The following is a 14,671-nucleotide window of genomic DNA, read 5'->3' on the forward strand; positions in this document are numbered from 1 at the left end:
ACCCTCTGATGTGTTGGATATAGCGAGAGTCAGAGTTGATAAAATGTGGCACTGGAAAAAGCACAGCAGGTCAGGCAGCATCTGAGGAGCAAAACAGTTGATGTTTCAGCTTAATCCTTCATCAGGATTCTTACAGACCAGTGTATGCAACTGACTGACTCAAAGTGATTACTTGTAGGCACTAATGTACTCAACTGAACTGCAGTTTCACCTGAGACTAGCCCCAATATGTTTCTGAATCTGTTCATAGATGGTATTAATGTACTTTAAATGTGCTCAGGTCATGGGGTATATCTCTTCACCTGACAGGCACTTCTATGTTGGCTGGATAAACATGAATACTTTTACATGATGGCTATTGATGACACAAACATCTTCAGCAATAACTTAATTATGGAATGGCAACAAACATGTTTCTTCAATGGACACATTTAATCTCAGCAGGAAATATCTAATATGCTCATCTGAAGCCATCTAAGTTGTTTAGCTGACATAGAGGAAAGTTTTTATCTGATAGATGCTAATGTATTATGATGATAGGAACTAACATTTTAACTGACTGGCACAGATACGTTCACCTTTTGGGTTCCAATGTCTTTGCCTTCTGAGTACTGACTTGTTCAGCTGACAAGCTGTAATGTGGTAACATGACAAAATTAATATCTCTTTTAATGGTCACTGGTGTGTCCACTTGACAGACACAAAGGAATTCTCCCAACAGATGCTAGTATGTTCAGCTCATAGGCGCAAATATGTTTATCTACCTGAAAGACATTGATGTATTATGATGAAAGCAAAATGGTGTCAATACTGGAGATCCAAAATAAAACCAGGAAGTACTGGGGAAACTCAGCCAGCCTAGCTAATCTGTGAAGAGAGAACCAAAGTTAATTTTTCTAGCCCAAGAAGCTTCGTATCACTTTGAAACATTAACTTTGTTTCTCTTTTCAGATAGAAGAGGAATATTTTTGCTGGGTATCTGATGTGTTCACCTGATGGGCAATAATATTTTGATTTGTATCACTAATATGGCACAAATGTATCCACGTGGGCACCTATAGTTTCAACAGATTGTTACAAATGTGTTCAGTTGACCAGCAGCAATGTTTACACTTACAGGCACTTACTTGAGTCATAGAGATGCACAGGACAGAAACAGAGTCTTCAGTCCAACTCATTCATGCCAACCAGATACCCTAACCTAATCTAGTCCCATTTGCCAGGACTTGGCCCATATCCCACTAAACCCTTCCTATTCACATACCTATTGTCTACTATTTACACTAATATGTTGACGTGACAAGCATATGTGTTTATCTAATGGACATTAATATATTCACTGACACTGATGTGATTGATGGAATCTTTGTTCTCACCTGATAGGCTGCAATGAACTTACGTGCTGGCCACTATTGTGTTCACCTCATGGCCATTAATGTGTTTAATGTGATGGGCACAGAAGTGCCCCCTTGACTGTTGCCAATATGTCCATGTGATGGGTTTGAATGGCTTCAACTGTTGTACACTAATACGTTCTTTTTTTATCAGTGATTTGTTAACCTGATAAGCTCAAAGGAATTGGAACTTAGCATTGCCTGGCACTTGCATGGTGCAAATGCTACTTACCATTTACCAGCCCAAACCTGGATATTGTCCAGGTCGTAATGCATTTGGAAATAGACTGCTTCAGTATCTGAGGAGTCACAAATGAACATTGTGCAATCATTGGCAAATATCCTCACTTCTGACCTTATGATGGAGGGCAGGTCATTGATCAAGTAGCTGAAGATGGTTGGGCCTAGTACACTACCCTGAAGAACAGAGGTGTCCTAGAGCTGAGATGACTGACCTTCAACAACCACAACCGTCTTCCTTTGTTCCAGGTATGTCTCCAACCAGTGGAGAGTTTTCAATTATTCATGTTGCCTCAATTCTGCAAGGTCTTCTTGAGGTCAAAGTTGGTAGAGTGTTGCTTTGATGTCAAGGGTATTCGCTGTCATGTCATTTCTGAAATTGCACTCTTTTGAACCAAGGCTACATAAGACATAAGAAGTTGGAGCTTCCATAGGCCATCCTGCCTGGCAAACGTGCTCTACCAATTCATAAGATTATGGCTGAAATGATATGATTGTGGCCTTATCAGTATTTTCTTTCTCAACTGTTTCAAATAAGCCTTTAATCCCTTATGAATCATAAATCTGTCTATCTCAGCCTTGAATAAACTCAATGACCCAGCCTCTACTGCTACGTTTGGAATAAGGTCTCAGAAAAGAAATTCCTCGTCACCTCCATTTTAACTGAGAGAGACCTTGACTTTAAACTGTTCCCCTCGTTTCACCATGAGGGGAAGCATTCCATCAGCATGTACTCTCTCAAACTTCCTTAGAATACAATAGAAACATAAAACTAGGAGCAGGCATAGATTAGTGCTGGAGGAGCAGGCATAGGCCATTCAGCTCTTTGAGCCTGCTCCACCATCCAATATGATCATGGCTGATACTCAATCTCAATGCCACGTTCCTGCCTGTCCCCTATATTTCTTGATGCCGTTAAAATATAAAAAAAAATTATCGCTTTCCTGAATATACCCAGTAGCTTGGACTCCACAGCCTTGAGTGGTAGAGAATTCCATAGGCTCATGACCCTCTGAGTCTTTCCTCATATCAGCACCTAAATGGTAAACACTCTGTGTGTCTCTCCAGTTCTAGTGTTTACCATTTAGGTGCTGATATGAGGAAAGACTCAGAGGGTCATGAGCCTATGGAATTCTCTACCACTCAAAGCTGTGGAGTCCAAGCTACTGGATATATTCAGGAAAGCGATAATTTTTTTTTATATTTTAAAGGCATCAAGAAATATAGGGGACAGGCAGGAACGTGGCATTGAGATTGAGTATCAGCCATGATCATATTGGATGGTGGAGCAGGCTCAAAGAGCCGAATGGCCTATGCCTGCTCCTCCAGCACTAATCTATGCCTGCTCCTAGTTTTATGTTTCTATTGTATTCTAAGGAAGTTTGAGAGAGTACATGCTGATAAACTGTTCCCCTCATGGTGGAACTTAAAACTAGGGGAACAGTTTAAAGAGAACTCTGTGGGAAGCTAGAGAAGTGATTGCTGGGCCTCTTGCTGAGATATTTGTATCATCGATAGTCACAGGTGAGGTACCGGAAGACTGGAGGTTGGGAAACATGGTGACACTGTTCAAGAAGGGCGGTAAAGTCAAGCCAGGGAACTATAGACCGGTGAGCCTGACCTCGGTGGTGGGCAAGTTGTTGGAGGGAATCCTGAGGGACAGGATGTGCATGTATTTAGAAAGGCAAGGACTGATTAGGGATAGTCAACATGGCTTTGTGCATGGGAAATCATGTCTCACAAACTTGATTGAGTTTTTTGAAGACGTAACAAAGAAGATTGATGAGGGCAGAGCAGTAGATGTGATCTATATGGACTTCAGTAAGGCATTCGACAAGGTTGCCCATGGGAGATTGATTAGCAAGGTTAGATCTCGTGGAATACAGGGAGAACTAGCCATTTGGATACAGAACTGGCTCAAAGGTAGAAGACAGAGGGTGGTGGTGGAGGGTTGTTTTGCAGATTGGAGGCCTGTGACCAGTGGAGTGCCACAAGGATCAGTGCTGGGCCCTCTACTTTTTGTCATTTACATAAATGATTTGGGTGCGAGTATAAGAGGTACAGTTAGTAAGTTTGCAGATGACACCAAAATTGGAGGTGTAGTGGACAGCGAAGAGGGTTACCTCAGATTACAACAGGATCTTGACCAGATGGGCCAATGGGCTGAGAAGTGGCAGATGGAGTTTAATTCAGATAAATGCGAGGTGCTGTATTATGGGAAGCAAATCTTAGCAGGACTTATACACTTAATGGTAAGGTCCTAGGGAGTGTTGCTGAACAAAGAGACCTTGGAGTGCAGGTTCATTGCCCCTTGAAAGTGGAGTTGCAGGTAGATAGGATAGTGAAGAAGGCGTTTGGTATGCTTTCCTTTATTGGTCAGAGTATTGAGTACAGGAGTTGGGAGGTCATGTTGCGGCTGTACAGGACATTGGTTAGGCCACTGTTGGAATATTGCGTGCAATTCTGGTCTCCTTCCTATCGGAAAGATGTTGTGAAACTTGAAAGGGTTCAGAAAAGATTTACAAGGATGTTGCCAGGGTTGGAGGATCTGAGCTACAGGGAGAGGTTGAACAGGCTGGGGCTGTTTTCCCTGGAGCGTCGGAGGCTGAGGGGTGACCTTATAGAGGTTTACAAAATTATGAGGAGCATGGATAGGATAAATAGACAAAGTCTTTTCCCTGGTTCGGGGTGTCCAGAACTAGAGGGCATAGGTTTAGGGTGAGGGGAAAGATATAAAATAGACCTAAGGGGCAACTTTTCACACAGTGGGTGGTACGTGTATGGAATGAGATGTCAGAGGATGTGGTGGAGGCTGATACAATTGCAACATTTAAGAGGCATTTGGATGGGTATATGAATAGGAAGGGTTTGGGGGGATATGGGCCGGGTGCTGGCAGGTGGGACTAGATTGGATTGGGATATCTAGTCGGCATGGATGGGTTGGACCGAAGGGTCTGTTTCCATGCTGTACATCTCTATGACTCTATAACCAGCAGAAGCTTCCTCCCTACATCTAGTTTGCCGAACCCTGTTAGAATTGTATATGTTTCAATACTGCCAAAATTTCACTACTATCTACACTGGTCCCACTTTTCTGCACCAGGTCCATGTCTTGAATGTTAGAACATTTCAAGTGCTCATTCAGTACTTTTTAATGTTACTCACCTCAATTATCCTTCTTGGCAGTGCATTCCAGAACCACACTTTTCCTCAAATCACCTCTAGACTTCCTGCTTTTCACTTTAAAGTGCGCTCCCTTACCCTTGACTCTTTACAAAGGGGAGCAACTGTTTTATGTCCACTTGTCTGTGCCCCTCATAATCTCATACACCTCTATCACATCCCCTTTAACCTGAATTTATTCAGCTTCTGTTCAAAGCTGAAATACTCCATCCCAACAACATCCTAGTGAATCACCTCTGTGCCCTCTTCAGTGCAGTCTCATCCTTCTTATACTGTGATGATTAGAACTACTCACAGCACTCCAGCTATGGCTTAACCAGAGATCTATCCAGCTCCAATATAATCTTCCCAACTCTTATAATCTAAGCCTTGTCTGATAAAGGCCAGTGTCCTATCTGACTTCTTAATTACCTTAGTAACCTGTCCTGCTGCCTTCAGGGATCTGTAGACAAACATTCCAAGATCCCTCCGACCCTCTGATCTTCCTAATGTCCTATCATTCATTGAGTACACCCTTGCCTTGTTCATTCTTCCAAAGTACATCACCTCATACTTTTCAGGGTTAAATTCCACCTTCCATTGATCTGCCCATCTGATCAGTCTTTATCCTCATTACCCTTCATCCTCATGTAACCTGTGAGCATCTTTCTTACTGTCAACCATCGGGCTGATCTTCATATCATCCACAAGCTTATTTATCATACTCCCAACGTTCTCAGTTATATAGTTTATATACAACAACAACTGTAATCCACTGCACCAGCCACCAGTCACACAAACAGCCTTCTCCTACCACCCTCTGTCTCTTAGCTACTAAGGAGGTTAAAAACAATGACTGCAGGTGCTGGAAACCAGATTCTGGATTATTGGTGCTGGAAGAGTACAGCAGTTCAGGCAGCATCCAAGGAGCTTCGAAATCGATGTTTCGGGCAAAAGCCCTTCATCAGGAGTAAAGGCAGTGAGCCTGAAGCGTGGAGAGATAAGCTAGAGGAGGGTGGGGTTGGGGAGAAAGTAGCAATGGGTGAGTGGGGGAGGGGATGAAGGTGATAGGTCAGGGAGGAGAGGGTGGAGTGGATAGGTGGAAAAGGATCTAGGCAGGTAGGACAAGTCTGGACAGGTCATGGGGACAGTGCTGAGCTGGAAGTTTGGAATTAGGGTGAGGTGGGGGAAGGGGAAATGAGGAAACTGTTGAAGTCCATATTGATGCCCTGGGGTTGAAGTCTTCCAAGGCGGAAGATGAGGCGTTCTTCCTTCAGGCGTCTGGTGGTGAGGGAGCGGCGGTGAAGGAGGCCCAGGACCTCCATGCCACCACAGAACACACCAGATGGCCTCCTTCTTTAGAGACCGCAATTTCCCTTCCCACGTGGTTAAAGATGCTTTCCAACGCATCTCGTCTACATCCCGCATCTCCGCCCTCAGACCCCACCCCTCCAACCGTAACAAGGACAGAACGCCCCTAGTGCTCACCTTCCACCCTACCAACCTTCGCATAAACCAAATCATCCGTCAACATTTCCGCCACCTCCAAACAGACCCCACCACCAGGGATATATTTCCCTCCCCAACCCTTTCCGCCTTCCGCAAAGACCGTTCCCTCCGTGACTACCTGGTCAGGTCCACGCCCCCCTACGACCCACCCACCCATCCTGGCACTTTCCCCTGCCACCGCAGGAACTGTAAAACCTGCGCCCACACCTCCTCTCTCACCTCTATCCAAGGCACTAAATGAGCCTTCCACAACCATCAAAGTTTTACTTGCACATCCACTAATATCATTTATTATATCCGTTGCTCCCGATGCGGTCTCCTCTACATTGGGGAGACTGGGCGCCTCCTAGCAGAGCGCTTTAGGGATCATCTCCGGGACACCCGCACCAATCAACCACACCGCCCCGTGGCCCAACATTTCAACTCCCCCTCCCACTCTGCCGAGGACATGGAGGTCCTGGACCTCCTTCACCGCCGCTCCCTCACCACCAGACGCCTGGAGGAAGAATGCCTCATCTTCCGCCTCGGAACACTTCAACTCCAGGGCATCAATGTGGACTTCAACAGTTTCCGCATTTCCCCCCCCCTCACCCTAGTTCTAAACTTCCAGCTCAGCACTGTCCCAATGACTTTAGATTAGATTAGATTACTTACAGTGTGGAAACAGGCCCTTCGGCCCAACAAGTCCACACCGAACCGCCGAAGCGCACCCACCCAGACCCATTCCCCTACATTTACCACTGCACCTAACACTACGGGCAATTTAGCATGGCCAATTCACCTAACCTGCACATTTTTGGACTGTGGGAGGAAACCGGAGCACCCAGAGGAAACCCACGCAGACACGGGGAGAATGTGCAAACTCCACACAGTCAGTCGCCTGAGGCGGGAATTGTACCCGGGTCTCTGGCGCTGTGAGGCAGCAGTGCTAACCACTGTGCCACCGTGCCGCCCATCTGTTGGTCTTTTGGCAGTTCTCCTCCAACTGTTCAATTTTTCCTGGTCTTATACCCCCAAAGCATCCAATCATTTCATTACTTTAATATTGTCAAAATACTGAATTCAAAATTGATTGGAGTTTTGTACCCTGGGGCATAATTTAAACTGATTGGCTGAATTTGAATTTGTTTTTTGTCTCATAGCTAACCAGGTACTGCTAGCTGTTGGACCAAATGTTACATTGTAAATTCTCCAGCACTCTATGCACTTGCTAAGTCCTTCAACTCTCTTAAAGGTACACTACCCCTTACACCTTCATAACAGTATTCATCCAGGAGAAGGATATGGAGGATAGTAAGATTAGTGTGGCGCATGATAATATGCTGGGGCATTTTGAGATCAAAAAAGAAGTGGTGTTGGTCTCCTTAAGAGCATTAAGGTGGATACGTCAGTAGGGCCTGATGCGATCTACTGCAGCTTATCGAGAGAGGCAAGACAGTTGGGGTCTTGACCAAGTTCCTTGCATCTTGGCTAGCTACTGGATAAGTCAATAGACAATAGACAATAGGTGCAGGAGTAGGCCATTCAGCCCTTTGAGCCTGCACCGCCATTCAATATGATCATGGCTGATCATTCCTAATCATTATCCTCTTCCTGCCTTATCTCCAGAACCCTTGATTCTACTATCTTTGAGAACTCTATCCAACTCTTTCTTAAATGAATCCAGAGACTGACTTTGTCCGGACTTGTCCTATCTGCCTATCTCCTTTTCCGCCTATCCACTCCACCCTCTCCTCCCTGACCTATCACCTTCATCCCCTCCCCCTCTCACCCATTGTACTCTATGCTACTTTCTCCTCACTCCCACCCTCCTCTAGCTTATCTCTCCATGCTTCAGGCTCACTGCCTTTATTCCTGATGAAGGGCTTTCGCCCGAAACGTCGATTTCGAAGCTCTTAGCTACTAAGCCAATTTTGATTCCAACTTGCTAAATTACTCTGGAACCCACATGCTTTTACCTTCTTCATCACTCTTCCGTGTGGAACCTTGTCAAAGTATTTGCTGAAATCCATATCACTTGCCCCACCATCATCTTACACACCTGGTCACCTCCAATGTCCCTCTAACTAAGCCATAACAACTATCCCTGATCAAACCTTGCTTCTCCAAGTGAAAATTAGTTCTTACCTTCAGAATTTTCTCCAACAGTTTCCTTATCACTGACGTGAGATTCACTGGTCTATAATTCCCTGGTTTATCTCTAACATCCTTCTTAACAAGTGGAACTACATTAGCTGTCCTCCAGTCCTCTGGAATTTACAATTTGGGTCAGAGCCCTGTAATTTTCTCCCTTGATTCACAAAGCAGCCTGAGATACAACTCATCTGAACCTGGGGATTTGTCCACTGTGAAGGCTGTCAAGATCTCTATTACCTCCTCAGAGATGAGACAGGCACTTTGGCCCAAACTGATCCATGCCAACCAAAATGTCCATCCACTCTAACCCCATTTCCCTGCACGTAACTGATATCCTTCTAATCCTTTCCTATCCATGTACTTGTCCAAATGCCTTTTAAATGTTGTTAATGTACCCACCTCAACCACTTCCACTGGCAGTTAATTCTATATCTATACCACCTTCTGTATAAGAAAGTTACCCTTCAGGTTTCCTTTTATTCTTTCCCCCCTAACCTTAAACTGATGCCCTGTAGTCCTCAATTTCCCACCCTGGGAAAAAGACTGAATGCATTCACTCAATCCATGCTTGTCATGATCTTATACACGTTTATAAGGTTCCCCCCTCAGTTTCCTACGCTCTAAAGAAAAAAGTTCTAGCTTGTTAAACCTTTCCCTATAACTCAGACCATTGAGTCCAGGCAATTTCCCAGTAAATTTCTTCTGCACTCTTTCCAGTTTTAATAACATCCTTTCTATAGCAAAGTGACCAGAACTGAACACAGTACTCCAAATGCGGCCTCGCCAATGTCCTGTAACATATCTTCCCAACTTCTATAAGTAATGCCCTGACTGATGAAGGCCAGTGTGCCAAAAGCCCTCTTCACTGCTTTGTCTACCTGGGACTCTACTTTCACAGAACTGTGAACCTTAACTCCAAGATCCCTCTGCACTCCATAAGGCCCTACCATTCATCATAAAACTCCAACCTTGATTTGACTTTCCAAAATGCAAGACCTCACACTTATCTGTATTAAACTCCATTTGCCATTTCCCAGTCCACTTCCCCAACTTACTCCCTATGTCAATCCAGTTAAGAACCTCGCATTCCCTCTTTCCGAACTCTGTACCTACATCCTCCTTTGAAGAACAAAGAAAATTTACAGCCCAGGAACAGGCCCTTTGGCCCTCCAAGCCTGAGCCGATCCAAATCTACTGTCTAAACCTAATGCCCAATTCCTAAACATCTGTAACCCTCTGCTCCCCATGTACTCATGCATCTGTCCAGATGTACCTTAAATGAATCAACTGTGCCTGCCTCTACTAACTCTGCTGGCAATGCATTCCAGGTACCTACCACCCTCTGTGTAAAGTATTTTCCACCTCTCACCTTGAATGCATGACCTGTCATTATTGAATCCTTCACCCTGGGAAAAAGCTTATCTCTATCCACCCTGTCTCTACCCTTCAAGATTTTGTAGACCTCAATCAGGTCCCCCCCTCAATCTTTTTTCTAATGAAAACAATCCTAATCTACTCAGCCTCTCTTCATAGCTAGCACCTTCCATACCAGGCAACATCCTCATAAACCTTCTCTGCACCCTCTCCAAAGCATCCACATCCTTTTGGTAATGTAGCAACCAGAACTGTACACAGTATTCTAAATGCAGCCGAACCAAAGTCTTGTACAATTTTAACATGACCTGCCAGTTCTTACACTCAATACCCCATCCTATGAAGGCAAGCAGACCATATGCCTTCTTGACCACTCTATCCACCTGTGCAGCCACCTTCAGGGTACAATGGACCTGAACTCCCAGATCTCTGTGCTCATCAGCTTTACCCAAGACTTCCCAAAATGCATCAACTTACATTTGCCTGGATTGAACTCCATCTGCCACTTCTCTGCCAAAGTGGTCCAGTCGATCTATATTCTTCTGTATTCTTTGACAGTCCCCTTTGCTTTCTGCTACTCCACCAATCTTTGTGTCATCTGCAAACTTACTGATCAGACCAACAGTGCCCTCTTCCAGATCATTTATGTATATCACAAACAACAGTGGCCCCAGCACTGATCCCTTTGGAACACCACTGGTCACCTTTCTCCACTTACAAGAAACTTCCTTCAACTACTACTCTCTGTCTCCTGTTGCTCAACCAGTTCTTTATCCACCTAGATAGAACACCCTGCACACCATGTGACTTCACTTTCTCCATTAGTTTACCATGGGGAACCTTCTCAAACGCCTTACTAAAGTCCATGTATATGACATCTACAGCCCTTCCTTCGTCTATCAATTTGGTCACTTCCTCAAAGAACTCTATTAAGTTGGTATGGCACAATCTCCCATGTTGCCTATCACTGATAAGCCCATTTGTTTCCAAATATAAATAGATTTTATCCCTGAGTACCTTCTCCAGCAACTTTCCCACCACTGACATCAGGCTCACTGGTCTGTAGTTACCTGGAATATCCCTACTACCCTTCTTGTACAGGGGACATTTGCAACCCTCCAGTCCTCTGGCACTTCACCTGTGTTTAAGGATGCTCCAAAGAAATCTGTCAGGGCCCCAGCTGTTTCCTTTCTTACCTCCCTTAGTAACCTGGGATAGATCCCATCTGGTCTTGGGGATTTGTCCATCTTAATATCCTTTAGCCTACCCAACACATCTTCCCTCCTTATGTCAACATGATCCAAAGTAAACAAGCTTCTATCTCTAATCTCAACATTCATCATGTCCCTCTCCTCAGTGAACACTGATGCAAAATAATCATTGAGAATCTCACCCATTTTCTCAGGCTCGGCACACAACCTTCCTTCCTTATCCTTTAGTGGACCAACCCTTTCTCTAGTTATCATCTTGCTTCTTATATCTGAATAAAAGGCCTTGGGATTCTCCTTAACTCTGCTCACTAAAGTTATTTCGTGACCCCTTTTAGCCTGCTTGATTCCTCATTTAAGATTGGTCCTACTCTCCTGATATTCCTCCAAGGCCCATTCTGTTCTTACCTGCCTGGACATTATGTATGCTTCCCTTTTCCCCTTGGCTAGGGCGCACGATTTCTCCTGTCATCCACGGTTCACGAATCTTGCCTTTCCTATCCCTTGTTTTCAAAGGGACATGCCTAACCTATAATATCTTTAACCTATCTTTGAAATCCTCCCACATATCAAATGTGGACTTCCCTTCAAATAGCTGCCCCCAATCCACATTTCCCAGCTCCTGCCTAATTTTGATATAATTGGCCTTGGCCCAGTTTATTACTCTTCCCTTAGGACCACTCTTATCTTTGTCTATGAGTCTTCTAAAACTTACAGAATTGTGGTCACTATTCCCCACTGCAACTTCCAATGCCTGGCCTGGCTCATTCTCCAACACCAGGACCAATATGGCCCCTTCCCTCGTTAGACTATCGACATACTGCTCTAGAAAACTCTCCTGGATGCTCCTTACAAATTCTGCCCCATCCAGACCTCTGACACTAAGTGTATCCCAGTCAATGTTAAGAAAATTAAAATCTCCCATTACCACCACCCTGTTGCCTCGACATCTTTCCATAATCTGTTCACCTATTTGTTCTTCTACCTCATGCTCACTGTTGCGAGGCCTTTACTACAGTCCCAACAATGTAACTGCACCCTTCTTATTTCTTAGCTCTACCCATAACACCCTCCGTAGTGTCCTCCTTTATCACAGCTGTGATATCATCCCTGACCAGCAATGCAACTCCTCTCCCCCCCTTTTACTTCCCTCCCTGTCCTGTCTGAAGCATCTATATCCTGGAACATTTAGTTGCCAATCATCCCTTCCTTCAAACAAGTCTCTGTGATCACAATAACATCATACTCCCGGGCACCAATTCAGGTCCTAAGTTCATCTGCCTTATTCACTATATTCCTTTCATTAAAGTAGATACACTTCTGGCCGCCAGTTCTTTTGAGTTCATCTGCTCTCTGCCTACTCTTTCCCTTGGTAATACTAACGCCATGATCCTTATAATCTCTAGTTTCCACCTCACTGTCTAATAGTCTACTCCTCTGTTTCCCAGCCCCATGCCTCATTAGTTTAAAACCTCCCAACAGCAGTAGCAAAAACTCCCCCAAGGACATTAGTTCCAGTCTGGTTCAGGTGTCGACCATCCAATTTGTAATAGTCCTACCTTCCCCAGAACTAGTCCCAATGTCCCACAAATCTGAACCCCTCCCTCTTACAACATCACTCAAGCCACGTGTTCATTCTGCCTATTCTTTCATTTCCACCCTGGCTAGCATGTGGCACTGGTAGCAATCCTGAGATTACTATCTTTGAGGTCCTCCTCTTCAACTTTTCTCCTAGCTCCCCGAATTCTGCTTTCAGGACCTCATCTTGTTTTTTTACTTTTTAGATTAGATTAGATTACATTACAGTGTGGAAACAGGCCCTTCGGCCCAACAAGTCCACACCAACCTGCCGAAGCGCAACCCACCCATATCCCTACATTTACCCCTTACCTAACACTACGGGCAATTTAGCATGGCCAATTCACCTGACCTGCACATCTTTGGATTGTGGGAGGAAACCGGAGCACCGGGAGGAAACCCACGCAGACACGGGGAGAACGTGCAAACTCCACACAGTCACTCGCCAGAGGCAGGAATTGAACCCGGGTCTTTGGCGCTGTGAGGCAGTAGTGCTAACCACTGTGCCACCGTGCCGCCCATGGTGCCTATATACACCATGACAACTGGCTGTTCACCCTCCCCTTTTAGAATGCTCTGCAGCCGATCCGTGACATCCCTGACCCGAGCACTTGGGAGGCAACATACCATCTGGGAGTCCTGTTTTAGGCCACAGAACTACCTATCTACTCCCCTTACAATAGAATCTCTTATGATTATGGCCCTACCAGTCTATTTCCCGCCCTTCTAACCAGCAGTGCCCGCCACGGTGCCATGATTCTGGCAACTGCTGCCCTCCCCTGGTGAGCCATCTCCCCCAACAGTATCCAAAATGGTATATCTGTTTTGGAGGGAAATGACCGCAGGGAACACCTGCACTGCCTGTCTACTCTTTCTCTGCCTTTTGGTCACCCATTCACTGTCTCCCTCAACAATCCTAATCTGCAGTCTGACCAGTTCACTAAACATGCTATCCATGACCACCTCAGCATCGCAGTTGCTCCATAGTGAGTCCATCTGCAGCTCCATAACCGTCATGTGGTCAAACAAGAGCTGCAGCTAGACACACTTCTTGCAAGTATAAGAGTCAGGGACATTAGCCATATCAAATCAAACTCCCACATCAAGCAAAAGGCACATGCCACGGGTCTGAGGTCCCCAGCCATTGTATGCCTTAGCTTTATATCAACTAACTAAAACCAAACAATGCACTTCAATATATGAAAGACAAGAAAAAGAAAGTTTACCTTAGAATCCTTTTCTTCTGGTTAGAGGAGGGGGCTTGGAGGGAGATACTAACATGTAGTATCTCGGGTTTAGCTGCTGTCCAAGTATATATTAAGTCCTTACCTTCCAGGCAACCTCCTGGTCTCCAACGTCACCTCTGCTCTGTCTCCCGCTGCTCCTGGACAGGAAAAAGGAAGTGAAGACAGATGTGAAGTATTTGTTTAACAGTCCACCAATGTCCTCTGTGTCCATGCACAGACTTCCCCCTTGGTTCCTAATGGACGCTATTTTTTTCTCTGGTATTCTGTTTCCATTGGTAAGCTCATAGAATATCTTGGGATTCTCCCTAACTTTACACTCCAGTATTTTTTCATGCTCCCTCTTTGCTCTCCTAATAGCTTTCTTTAGTTTCCCCTGCACTTTCCACGAGGGAGGTTCAGGAAATCTGCACTCTTTCATCCCTTTATACTGTGACTACCCCAATTAATGTTGAGGAGATTGAAATCCCCGAATATAACTGCTCTGATGCTTGTTTAATATTTCTCACCCTTTCCTGAAAATGTTTAATGTTTGCCCTCCACTGCTTCCTGTGGCAGTAAATTCCACAGGCTTATCACTCTGCTGTATTTATCTGCTGTATTCCCATATCACTCCATTATTCAAAATTTGTCAATTTCTGCCTGAAATTACTCAATGACTGAGCTTCGACAGTCATCAGAAGTAGAGAATTTCAAAGATTCATCATCCTCTGAGTGAAGAGGTGCCTTCTTATTTCACTTCTGAATAATTGTTTTTCTATTTTGAAACTCTGTCTTGGTTCTAGAGTGCCCAGCCAGAAGGTAAACCTCCTAGTACTTTGTAATC

At 44.9% G+C, this 14,671-nt stretch overlaps 1 protein-coding gene across 1 annotated transcript in view; it reads left to right on the forward strand.

Moving 5' to 3' along the window:
• The window catches only part of LOC122541478 (uncharacterized), a 218,256-nt gene that overhangs the window by 189,155 nt on the left and 14,430 nt on the right, over nt 1-14,671 (forward strand). Inside the window, exon 6 of the transcript XR_015752992.1 lies at nt 1,549-1,883. The gene's annotated coding sequence lies outside the window, so the exon portion shown is untranslated. The remainder of the gene's footprint in view (nt 1-1,548; nt 1,884-14,671) is intronic.

Source organism: Chiloscyllium plagiosum, unplaced genomic scaffold (assembly GCF_037043375.1).
Source record: "Chiloscyllium plagiosum isolate Xiang-an unplaced genomic scaffold, Cpla_swu_hap1 HiC_scaffold_35, whole genome shotgun sequence".
Classification (NCBI taxonomy): Eukaryota; Metazoa; Chordata; class Chondrichthyes; order Orectolobiformes; family Hemiscylliidae; genus Chiloscyllium; species Chiloscyllium plagiosum.